This window comes from Polyodon spathula, chromosome 9, assembly GCF_017654505.1.
Source record: "Polyodon spathula isolate WHYD16114869_AA chromosome 9, ASM1765450v1, whole genome shotgun sequence".
Lineage (NCBI taxonomy): Eukaryota > Metazoa > Chordata > Actinopteri > Acipenseriformes > Polyodontidae > Polyodon > Polyodon spathula.
In genome coordinates this window covers 24922012-24934033 of record NC_054542.1, presented here as the reverse complement: position 1 = coordinate 24934033, position 12022 = coordinate 24922012, and the positions used below count along the sequence as shown (strand labels likewise).

General features: G+C 40.5%; 1 protein-coding gene across 1 annotated transcript in view; it reads left to right on the top strand.

The window, feature by feature from the left end:
• The first annotated feature begins 6728 nt into the window (after window positions 1-6728).
• Window positions 6729-12022, top strand: part of LOC121320545 (glutamate-rich protein 6-like) — a 44383-nt gene continuing 39089 nt past the window's right edge. The window contains exons 1-2 of the mRNA XM_041258955.1: window positions 6729-6800; window positions 7323-7408. The gene's annotated coding sequence lies outside the window, so the exon portion shown is untranslated. The remainder of the gene's footprint in view (window positions 6801-7322; window positions 7409-12022) is intronic.

The following is a 12022-nucleotide window of genomic DNA, read 5'->3' as shown; positions in this document are numbered from 1 at the left end:
ACTTTTCACCATAGCTGTAGCTAATGAAAGTGCTAAACAGGTAAAATTCATGGAATTATTGTGTTAGCTGTAATTATTTTAATGGTCTTACACCATGGGCCTTTGTGACTAGGGCCACCTCTTTCGTGACAACCACACAGTTTTGTTTTTTTTATTTTTCATTTAAATGTCATTACTGTTTGGACTGTTTTGCTCCAGGAGTGTTTCTGAATCTGACACAGATCTTGTAGAAACCTGTCAAGAAGGGGTTACTCTGGAAGTATGTAAGTTGCTCTTTTACCTGTCTGTGAAAAACACATCTGCTGAAAAGGTTGTCATGATGCAGTCTTGTAAACAAACAATAATGGCCCATTGTCTTAGCTTTTTGATGGGTGAACACAAATCATTATTTGTGTGAGGCCATCAATAAGAAAAAAATACTTTATAATCTTCCCTTTTACTTTCACTGCTGAGTGCCCCATTTTGTAAAAAAAAAATTGCCTGTGCATCCCACTGAAGCAATAAAAGAAAATCAGATGCATGCTCCGGTAAATATCAATACTCACTCATACAGAGAGAACAGTTTTTACCTTTCCTCCACGGCAGAGCGTTCTCAAAGTGCACAGGAGCCTGCAAGCATTATGTCCTCAGAGTCCAGCCGCGTCTCAACTATTTTATAGAGATGCTGTACAGTATTTTCTCTAAGCTTTTCTTTAAAACAAGACACCCACCCCCCATGCTATTCCCTCCCATGAAAATGAAAGATTAGAAGAAACACGGAGTTAAGGGGAGAATTGAAACAACATTGTTTCCTGGCTGCCAGATCACATCAATATAATTTTCTCTTTATCTTCAATGCAGCGCTGGAGGACACAGCCATCTTTAAGAATGGCTTTAGAACAATTCCAGTTTGTCTTACGTGACTTTAATAAAGTACAAATCAAAACACTCCAGTGCTTATTAATATATCTATTTTAGGCAGTGCTGGAAGTGAATGATTCATCATTACAAATTGCATATACAGTAATATAAATTGAATAGTTTGGTTCAGCGTTATTGATTAACTGTGAGTTGTATTGGTTTGCTATATAGAATGTTAAAAAATCCATTAAGTTGGTGTCTCTTACCTGTTGAGGCTATTTCCACCCCCTGATGTTTACAATTTTGTTTGCAATTCATATTTTTTGTTATTGAGGCAATTTGATGATGATGGTAAGGTATGGAAAAACATGATACATTGTTTCTTGCAGTTGGAGGTATGAAATAAATGTCTTGTTTCCTTGTTGTTAACAAGAATCTTCTTAACTATTCAGTCCTCACTGAGTAGATGTTCCCAACACCTTTTTAACACAACACTCTCCAGAAGACTTCAGAGACATCCATTTTTAACATTGTAAAAAATAAAACTGGAGACGTGAAAGGTTCTCCATGCACTTCCGCATTTCAGTTATCTTGCTGCTTATCTGCACAAAAACAATATGTGTGAGTGCTAGAGTGGGGTTACATTCTTATATTTTGAAAGGGTTTAATCAGCTTACACTGACTGGTAAGCCACTGTAGTACCATGATACCATATCTGGCCCAGCGTGTATCAGAATCACTGTGCAATATTTGTTATACAGTGCTTTGCTCTCCATATAGGTATGCTTTGTTAAAAACATACCTTACCTCACCAACAGTAAATTCAATTCAGAACACTGACATCACAATCGGACAACACCTCGGCCACTTAACGAAATTCGCTTCATCAACCTTTTGACTCTTTGAATGGAAGTGCCAAGGTTAAAAAAACACAGGGGTTACAGTTTTGTTCAATGGCTTTGAGGACCCCCACTTTAAAAAGTGTTCCAGTGCCACTTCAAGTGAGTGGATTCAACTGTAAGTTTAATTAAATTAATTAATTAATAGTTTTGATTTAATTGAAAACCCAGACTTATTGGTGGCACATTCTATGATCCATTCTCTAGCTACCGCGTGCGGTTTAGTCACAATTGATCATTGAGACACTGGGAACCAATGAAGAACAATGAGCTTAATAACATGCAAACTCAAGCTGTGCAGCAAAAAAAGCTGTGCATATTATCTTTGCATTAAATTTAAATATCATACATAGTTTATATTTTTTCAATGCGTAAAACAGTCAGTACACAGCTTATCTGCAGTATGGTTATACAGACCTTCCATTTCTCTTCCCTCATATCCTATATTAGATTTATGAGAACACGCCTTTCTTTAAATAGCTTTTAGTACAGGTGTGAATAGGACCTGCAGTATTTAATTATCATATAACATTTCATTCGGAGATAACATCTAGTAGTGTTTTCTGTTTAAACACAGTGCATTTATCTTCAGGATAAACTAGTATTGAGAGATTAAATCATTTTTTCACAAGGGTAAACACCCTTTCAATTCAGGCTATACAAATGTATGAAAATGAAATGTACTGTAGTGCTTTATGTCGTCATGTGTATTTACTGGTTCAGTAGACATTTGCTGTTGTGGAAAAGAAAATAAGAAAATAAGCTTTTTTATCGCTTTAGATTAATTTAATTTAAAGGTTAACATCTGCTTGAATCAATGAAAGAGCGTCTTTGATTGTAACTGCCTCATTAAATCTGGTTTCAGAACATTTTATTGAGAACATTTTATTTTGTGAAAGCCAGCGGCGATAGCTTTTCTGTAGCACAGATATTAATGATTCTTATCTGTGGTGGAAACACAACAGAGTGCAGGATAGGGTTACAGCAGAAGAAGGTTCTTCATTTGAACACGACCTTACATTTTCATTGTAACTGAGTTAACCCCTTAAAGTATAGAGACAAAATTACAACAGTAAATATGACATTTGTCAGGTCTCATGTTTGCCTATATGAAAGACATACACATTTGAGTTTGTGATCGCTCCCTGCAGATGTTTCAATGCTACCCTTCTCCACTGTAGTCTTCTTCCAGAGGAGGCACTGTTTTCCTACAATGTCTTGTGGTGATTTTTGTAAGCACCTGGAAAATAATAATAATAATATAAAAAAGGCGATGGCAGTAAGGGTAGCTTGTCTAAAACAACAAAAACGCTATACTTACGTTGGGTGTCATCAAAGGACGTATTGCCATAATGGACGGACAGGAGTGTTTCTAATAACATTTCTGGGGCAGGGAATGATTATTAGCATGTTGTGTTCATGACAGAAGAACTGAACCAACAACATGTTCTGCTTTGAAAAAGATCCGACACCTTCCAGTTTTCACATTCAAGTTTTTTAAGCGAGCAGAACTCAGTTCTTTTGCCAAACGGACTGAGACCACCTCTTCTAGTGGTCTCAGTTCGGTTCAGTTAGGTTGTTTGCCAATCGAACTTTGATGTTCACACTGTTCTCCGAATGAACCGAACTGTACTGTGTACGAAAAAAGGTCCAGTGTGAACAGGCCCTAAATGAAAAACTGACAAAAATGGAAAAATGTGACATTTCGAAATCTAACATGAAATACTGTACTACTATTATGGCTTCTGGTAGACTTTTGTGGTATCATTTTGTAGTTTCTTTGATTACATGATATTAAATAAAAGTCGTAGTGGTTTTATTTTTTTTTTAAATATGTCTCAATCCTAAAATTCTAGGTGATGCAAAACTTTTGGCCATAGCTGTAATCATGCACTGGAAGTTTATACTACAGAAACTCACTTTGTCTCAGAGAGGAACAAAGAAAGCTCCAGCACATCACTTACACTACTGAGATCACTTACAACAGAACCTGTTTTCTGTGCAATGGCATTGCTTGAGCAGCACAGAGTCTTTCAGCTAATCAAACACTTAAGTTGAAGGCAGTGCCTTTCCATCTGACAAACCTTTTGGAGAGAAGCGAGAAAGCTTGACGTGGGCCCCTGTCTTCAGTGGCAGAAATATCTCAGGCAGGATGTAATTAAAGAAAAATAAAGTGTATTGAAAGCGAAGGCGAAGGACGGTGATGCTGTCAGCCTGTCAGGATCCATCAGCTTTATTAACACACACACTCTGTGTCTCTCTGCACTCAGTGGAGTGTCTCTGAACAAATCATCTGGGTAGCTGGCAGCTCCATTGTGCATTGTCAGGAACTCCATAGAAAGATATTTAGACAAACTATTGAAAATACAGTCACTAAATACATGTCCAGGTAAAACGTTTGTTTGGTACACAGGATACATCAGGTACACCTACTGTCTTTTAAACCTGTTTGGATCAGTAACTTCAGTAATCATTCTTATTGATCAACATCTTTTGTTCTTTGACAGTTTGAAAATAAGAACAGTGGGGTTCGGAGGAATCAGCATTTTTGAACCTATGCGTTTCAGCTGGACTAAAACCTCTGCCTGATTATAGCTCGAAACTATTGTTCACGCACATAACATATAGAATATTTTAGAATCAATTCCTGAAATAGGTAGCTTGAATCTAATTAGACTGTGCAGATATAGATGGGGCATATAATACAATATCTCTACACAAAGAATTCATCATTAGGCAATGAGACACGAGAAGCTGTGGGGTAGACTTCTCCAACTGGTCAAAATTTGAAAAAATACTTAAAACTTTGAGTACGTGAGTCTTGTTGTGATGTAATGTGTTGTCTTTGATACAGTATTTAGTTCTATTTTTAAGTTAAGCCGCATTGGTTAGTGGCAGTTTAAAATTACATAATAAAAGTTACTTATCAAGAAAGAGACAAATATTTTTAGGGCTGTTTTTTTTTTTTGTAATACAGCCCTTGGAAAGCTCACTTTTTGAACACTACTGTAAACAGAAAGTTTATAAGATCAGGGTGCGCAGTATTCAGATTTGGAAATTGGCGTGGTTACACAGAAAGTGGGCTGAAGTAAAAAAAAAAGAAAAAAAGGCTACAAACTTTTCCAATTTTCTTTAACTGGGTCCCAGTTATTGTAGCCTTTGTTTAGTCTTAGAAGCATTTGAGTGTTTCTTTGTAAATGACTAACTTGTCTTCCTCCCTCATTATTCTAAGTAACTGAAAGGGTATTCCACCACCAGCCAATAGGAGCTATCCTTCTATCTTCTGGAACGTGGGTACTGTCAATGAGCCGACTCTCGAACACCGCACTATACACAGCCATCTGTCACCTTCTCTACAGCCATGATCAGAGCATCCATTAATCACTCTTCACTGCTACCACACATGACTCAGTCATTCAGGGTTCCAGTGTGAGTGTGAGTGAGCAGGGAGCAATGCAATTAACAGTGGCCTTCTAGGGGTCTCATCACCAAACTGTATCATTTCAAACTTTCAAACACTGCACACAGTCAGCCCTACCCTACCTTGGCATTGAAAGCCAAGGAGCTATGTCCAGAAGATGTTTTATGTCCAACACAAAAACTTATAATAAAAGTATATTGGATTTATCTAAGTTATAGGCAGCTTTTTTTTATTGTCCAGGGTCAGGTCTACTGTACTGGCCCATGCTCATTATCTTCCAACTACATGGAGCTCCCATAAACTTTTGAGTCATGGGAGTCAGTTAAAGGGGCAACAGTAATTTACTTTAAGCATACAGTTAAGTAACTCTTAACAAAATAACAGCAATATATAAGCAATATATATATATATATATATATATATATATATATATATATATATATATATATATATATATATATATATATATATATATACACACTTGGTTGCAGTGATATTATATTCTCTTCTAGCACAGACACCCAAGATGAAAGTACAGAAGGCAGTAGTGAGTATTTCTAATTGATACATATAAGCAGCCCTCAAGTGCTCAATTTGATTTGTTTTGCTGATGATACTGCTCTGAGCCTGTTTTAATGTATACAGCAATCTCCCTCTTGAAGATTAAGACAGTGACATTCAGGTTTCATCAGATCAGTTCAATTGAAACACACCGCAGGATTATTGCTATGCCGCATCTGCTGGAAGCACGCAGATATCACAAACGGGGCACGTTCTTGTCATCTTTATCTCTGTTGTTTTTTTAAGCAGAAGCTCATTGAAAATGCCTAATCTTATCATCTGATAGGAGGTATGAATGTGCAATCATGTGCCTGGGATTATTAACACATGTTTTGAATTCAGTTACTTAATCTTCACTTCCAGTGCTACCATAGATAAGCTACTCGGAAAACAGGATTGCAATCAAAGTTTCAATTGCGTTCTCCTTTTATTGAATAAACTACAAAATCTATGCGTTAGGATTGGTAGATGCTAACAATGCTAATCGGACTCTTGGCTGAAGAAGACTGCAAAAGCAACTTTGAAGCTACTTACTTGTTTGAACCTATTTAGATTTTCAGCAGTTTTTTCATCACCATACACATTGATGCAGCACCCCACTTTGGGCCACAATTAAAGTCTTTCCATCAAAAACAAATTTGCAATGTTTTTGGGAAAGAAAAATCGAAATGTTACTCTTACAGAACTGACATTACAGAACTCAGGAACCCTTCTTCAAATTAATCTTCTGAATTGACAAATGCTGTCCTATTTTCCTTTTACAAAACATTTAAATCTCTCTTCTACCCTCTTTAGAGTAGCTACTTTTAAGCCATCTTTTTTTTTTTGTAGTGTAAACACACCCGTCGTAATTTCAACCATCCAACCAAAGTGTCCTGCTCCAGAGGTTGGCTTAGAGACAACTTTGGTCTGTTTTTTCTCTACTGTGAACGCATCGGTCCGTGAGCCGACTCACACAGAGGTACGTTGTGAGCAACAACCCCTGGGTCAGTGTGACTCAGCCGTCTCCTTGGGAACAGGACGCAGAAACTCACAGCAAAAGCAACAGACATGACAGGCTAGAGCAATCAGAGCCGGTGGTAAGAATCTTTTTTTGTTTATTCTCGACAGTTTCAGGCACAGGAACCTGGATATTTATTTTCCTAACCGCTAATAAGAGGTTACTAGTACTAGCATGAAAAGTACACAATTGTCTGATAATATAGACATTGAAAACAGAACCAACAAAATCATACAAATAAAACAGACAAAGCCATTGCAATGCCACCCTGTGAAGCAGACCACTTTTTGAGATGACTGGAATTAGAAATGCTGCATTTACACTCTAAAAATGAATAAATAAATAAATAAATAAATAAATAAATAAATACTAAAAACCATCCTTAGAGCTAAGCCACCTCAAAACTAGCTTTAAAGTGGCTTGTGTAAATGGGGTATGTGTTTTCTCTAAGCACACAGTGCCAGCCAGTGTCCAGATACTGAATAGCTTCAAGGATCTTAAAAGGGACATTTTTGCACAAACAAACTACTGACTGACTTATTGAAATCAGATTGCAATATACTGTGTATGAGGAGCATATACTGTGTAATTGTTTTTTTAGCCAGGTATTCAGCACCACAGTAACCTCCCAAGGCAACTCGTCACATGTACTTTCAACTTACCATTGGAACAACAACAAAACATCAGGTGAGGGATATAAACCTTTCCCATCGAGCTCTTGTGAGTTCTTCTGTGGAGGTGCTCAGAACCCTCAGAGCTACACTGTCGTATATTTCTGATTCTTCACTCAGACGGCAAAGGCAGATGGTCCTGCAATGTTTATCAGTTTAATGGTTTAGGAACCAGGATGTTTATGGGAGGCACGTAAACAGCGTGTATTATTGAATTCCTGGTGTTTTCACACCAGTTTCATGCAGATACACTAAGCACGGGCAGAATGGTTCGCTTTTCTACCACAGTAGATGCTATAATATTTGATTTTTAAACTGAAGCATACTTTGCTTCAGGCGAAGCGCGAGATATTCATAAGTAAGTGTGATGAGTCAAAGGGGTTTCGGTCTGTGATTCAGCCTCCCGACAGTAGGTGGCATCAAACCAACTCGGGACTTCCCTTACCAAGATCTCGTGACCATGGCAAAAGTCATCTTTTGAGGGGCGGCACCTTGGTGAGGGGCGGAAGTACGAGTATGTAACTTCCAGCCACTGGAGTCAAGTGAAGGAGAAGGACACGTGTCGGTTGGGGATTGGTGTTCCACTGACTACAGAGGCGGGACATTACATACTAAAGGGAACGTACTACTGTGTTCGGGGTTGGTCCGAAAGAAAAAATAGGAGGAGTAACGGGTGAAGGGAGAGACTGGTTTTGTGCAGCGGGTTTTTTTGAAATACTAACATTTCTTTTGTCTTTTTTTTTGTTTATGGTCACCACGAAGACAAATTAAAGACGAGTCATCAGTTTGTTTTGGATTTCACCCCTGCACTCCTTCCCTCACACCATTTTGTTTTTCGTTTGTTATTTAATCCTTTTTGTTGTGTATAGAAAATAAAAATAAATTATTTTATTTCTGTACACATAAATTACTGTCTGGACATTCCATTTAATACACTCTCGCCTCACACGTGGTGTCAGAAGTGAAAATGGATCCAGCTACAGTTTTGACAATGTTTAGGGAGCAGGAGGAGAAGCGAGAGGAGAGAGAGACACGGCACCTGGAACAGCTCGCCCAGTTCTTGGGACAGCTGGTAGAAAAACTATCAATATCAACATCAGAGAGAGCGGTTGCCCGGATGTTTGCAGCTCAGCCTAATCTTCAGAAGATGACCTCGGAAGATGATCCCGAGGCTTTCTTGATTACGTTTGAGAGAGTGGCAGAGGCTGCAGAGTGGCCTAGGGAACACTGGGCCATGAAATTGGCACCCTGCCTGACAGGGGAAGCTCAGGCAGCGTATCGAGCCCTGACGGCCACGAATGCAGGGGACTATGTTAAAGTTAAAGAAGCCATTCTCTCACGCCTCGGGATCACGGAGGAAACATACCGGCGCCGTTTTCGGGAATACCAGCTGTCCAAGGGGATGCGGCCCCGGGTTGCGGGACAATATCTTTTAGATCAGTGCACCCGGTGGCTGCGGCCAGAAGAACATACACCCCAAGAACTGGTGCAGAAAATAGTTATAGAACAGTTTGCGTCTATACTACCGCCAGGGAATCGAGAGTGGATTAAGAGGAATAGACCTACCACTCTCGAGGATGCCCTCCTCCTGGCGGAGGCCTACGAAGACGCAAACGAAGGTGCCGGGTCAGACCCCACTCCTGCCCCTAAACTAACTCGGACCAACCAACCAATGAAGCCCAGAGGGGGTAACCGGACCTTCAGACCATGGAGGTCGAGGTTAGCCCCATCCTGGGCGAGAGAGAATCCCCCTAACCTGCCGGTCGCGGACTCGCAGGACAGATTAACTCCGTTGATGCCTCCTAACCAAGTGTGCTACCAATGTAATGAGCCTGGACACATTGCCAGGAATTGTCCAGTAATAAAGGTGGACCTGGCGACAAGATCCTGGTCAGCAGTAACAGGTAGGAACACTGGGGAATGTCGGGAGGGCCCTTATCAGTTAAGAGTACAGGTCGGGGGAAAGAGTACTTACGCATTTGCGGACTCTGGGTGTGCACAAACATTGATTCGGCAAGCTCTCTTGGATGGGGTAGCCTGGGAGCCACAGGGTAAAGTGGCTATCTCCTGTATTCATGGAGAAACTCGGGTTTATCCCACCACTAAAGTTAGACTTATTGTAGGTGATTATTCAGCTTGCGTTAAAGTGGCTGTAGCGCAATGTTTACCATACCCTGTTCTCCTGGGAAGAGACTGGCCGTTTTTTGATCGTATTTTAGGTCGGGAAATGGTCTTAGTTTCTACCAGGGGACAATTAAAGCAACAGGAGAAAACAATTGGCGAGATTTTTCCGTTGCAATCCGACCTGTTTAACCCTAAAATCCGCCCAAGAAAAACAAAAAGAGAGCGTCGGGTGGAAAAATATGAGGGAACTCTGAGACGACAAGGGGAGGGGTCTGACACAAAAGTAAACCAATCGTTGAAACGGCAAGGAAAGGGAGTAGGTATTCAGTGTAACCGGGGCTGCGAGGTTACTGAGGTGGAAGGTCATGTAATAAAAGACACTCCTCTCTGTGTACCTAACCATTGGGACCGAGATATTGACTTGGGATATGAACAACAAAATGATCCCACGTTACAGTATGCTTGGAAACGGGTTAGATATATCGAGGGGAAGGATATGCAGGAAGGACAACCGGTGGTATTTCCGCATTTTTCTGTATCTGGGCACTTATTATATAGAATAACCCGGGCTCCCGGGACGGGACAGCTCGTAAAACAGTTATTGGTTCCTAGGCCTTTTCAGTCAGAAATCATGAGATTGGCGCATGACATTCCATTTTCAGGTCATTTGGGAACTGAAAAGACTCAGGAACGAATTCTGGCCCGGTTTTTTTGGCCTGGGGTTTATGGTCTGGTGCGGAAGTATGTATCGGAGTGTCCTGAATGTCAATTAGCTGCCCCTAAGTCAGTTCGCCCCGCACCTCTGGTTCCACTTCCAATTATTGGGGTACCGTTTGAAAGGATTGGTGTAGATTTAGTAGGCCCTCTGGAGGGAACAGAGTCAGGATATCGGTATATTTTAGTAGTAGTGGACTACGCAACGAGATATCCAGAAGCTGTTCCCTTACGCTCTATGAATGCAATAGCTGTAGCGAATGAATTGGTAAAAATATTCTCTAGGGTGGGAATCCCGAAAGAAATTCTCACTGATCAGGGCACTAATTTTATGTCAGACTGTATTCAGCAACTATATAAATTATTGAAAATTCGTTCAATTAGAACCTCAGTTTTTCATCCACAAACGGATGGGCTTGTTGAACGATTTAATCAGACTTTGAAAAATATGTTGCGCCGCTTTGTAGATCAAGAAAAACGCAATTGGGCTAAACTGCTTCCCTACTTGCTCTTTGCAGTTCGCGAGGTACCACAATCCTCAACGGGGTTTTCCCCGTTTGAGCTCTTGTACGGTCGGCAGCCGCGGGGTATCTTGGATCTCATAAGAGAAGGCTGGGAAGAACAGTCAAAGGAGTCTAAAAATGTAGTAAAATATGTGTTGCAGTTACGCGATCGCTTAGAATTAGTCGGTCGATTGGCACATGACAATCTCAAAGCGGCACAGCAGAAGCAGCAACAAAGCTACAATAAAAATGCAAGAATTCGGAACTTTCGACCTGGAGATAAAGTGTTGTTATTGTTGCCCTCATCGGAATCTAAGTTGTTTGCTAAATGGCAGGGTCCCTTTCAGGTTATTCGAGCAATTGGTAAAGTCAATTATGAGATCCGACAGCCTGGGCGTCGGAAAGAAAGTCAAATTTATCATGTTAATCTCCTGAAACCGTGGAAAGAACGGGAAGTCCATTTTATATCTCCTGTACAGGAGGGAGAGGATTTTGGACCCTCAATTGAGTCAGAGTCAGCAATTGAGGTCCCGATGGGGGAACAATTAACTCCTGATCAACGCAAGAGGTAAGCAATTTAATCAAAATGTTCAGTGATGTGTTTTCTAACGTGCCTGGAAGAACGCATTTGATCGAACATGCTATTATCACTCCGCCAGGTCTAAGAGTTAGACAGAGACCGTATCGCATTCCAGAGAGTCGGAGAGATTCTGTTCGAAGGGAGGTGGAGTGTATGTTGAAACTTGGGGTAATTGAACCTTCCCGAAGTGAGTGGTGTAGCCCAATAGTACCAATAGACAAGCCAGATGGGTCACTACGATTATGTATCGATTTTAGGAGGGTGAATGCTATCTCCAAGTTTGATGCATATCCCATGCCTCGAGTAGATGAACTCTTAGACAAACTGGGGCAAGCTCGGTTTATTTCAACTCTGGATCTGACGAAAGGATATTGGCAAATTCCATTAACGAAAGCCTCTCGTGAGAAAACGGCATTTTCAACCCCAGAGGGTCTTTTTCAATTTTGTACTATGCCGTTCGGACTTCATGGAGCGCCTGCTACTTTTCAGAGACTAATGGACAGGGTTTTACAACCTCATCGAGAGTATGCAGCTGCGTATATCGATGATGTAGTCATTTATAGTTCTTCCTGGAGAGAACATTTGACTAGATTAGAAGCCGTCTTACAGTCTCTGAGGAGGGCGGGGCTCACAGCGAACATGGCAAAGTGCGCTATTGGAAAAGAAGAAACTAAATATTTAGGTTTCATAATGGGTAAGGGTAGAGTGA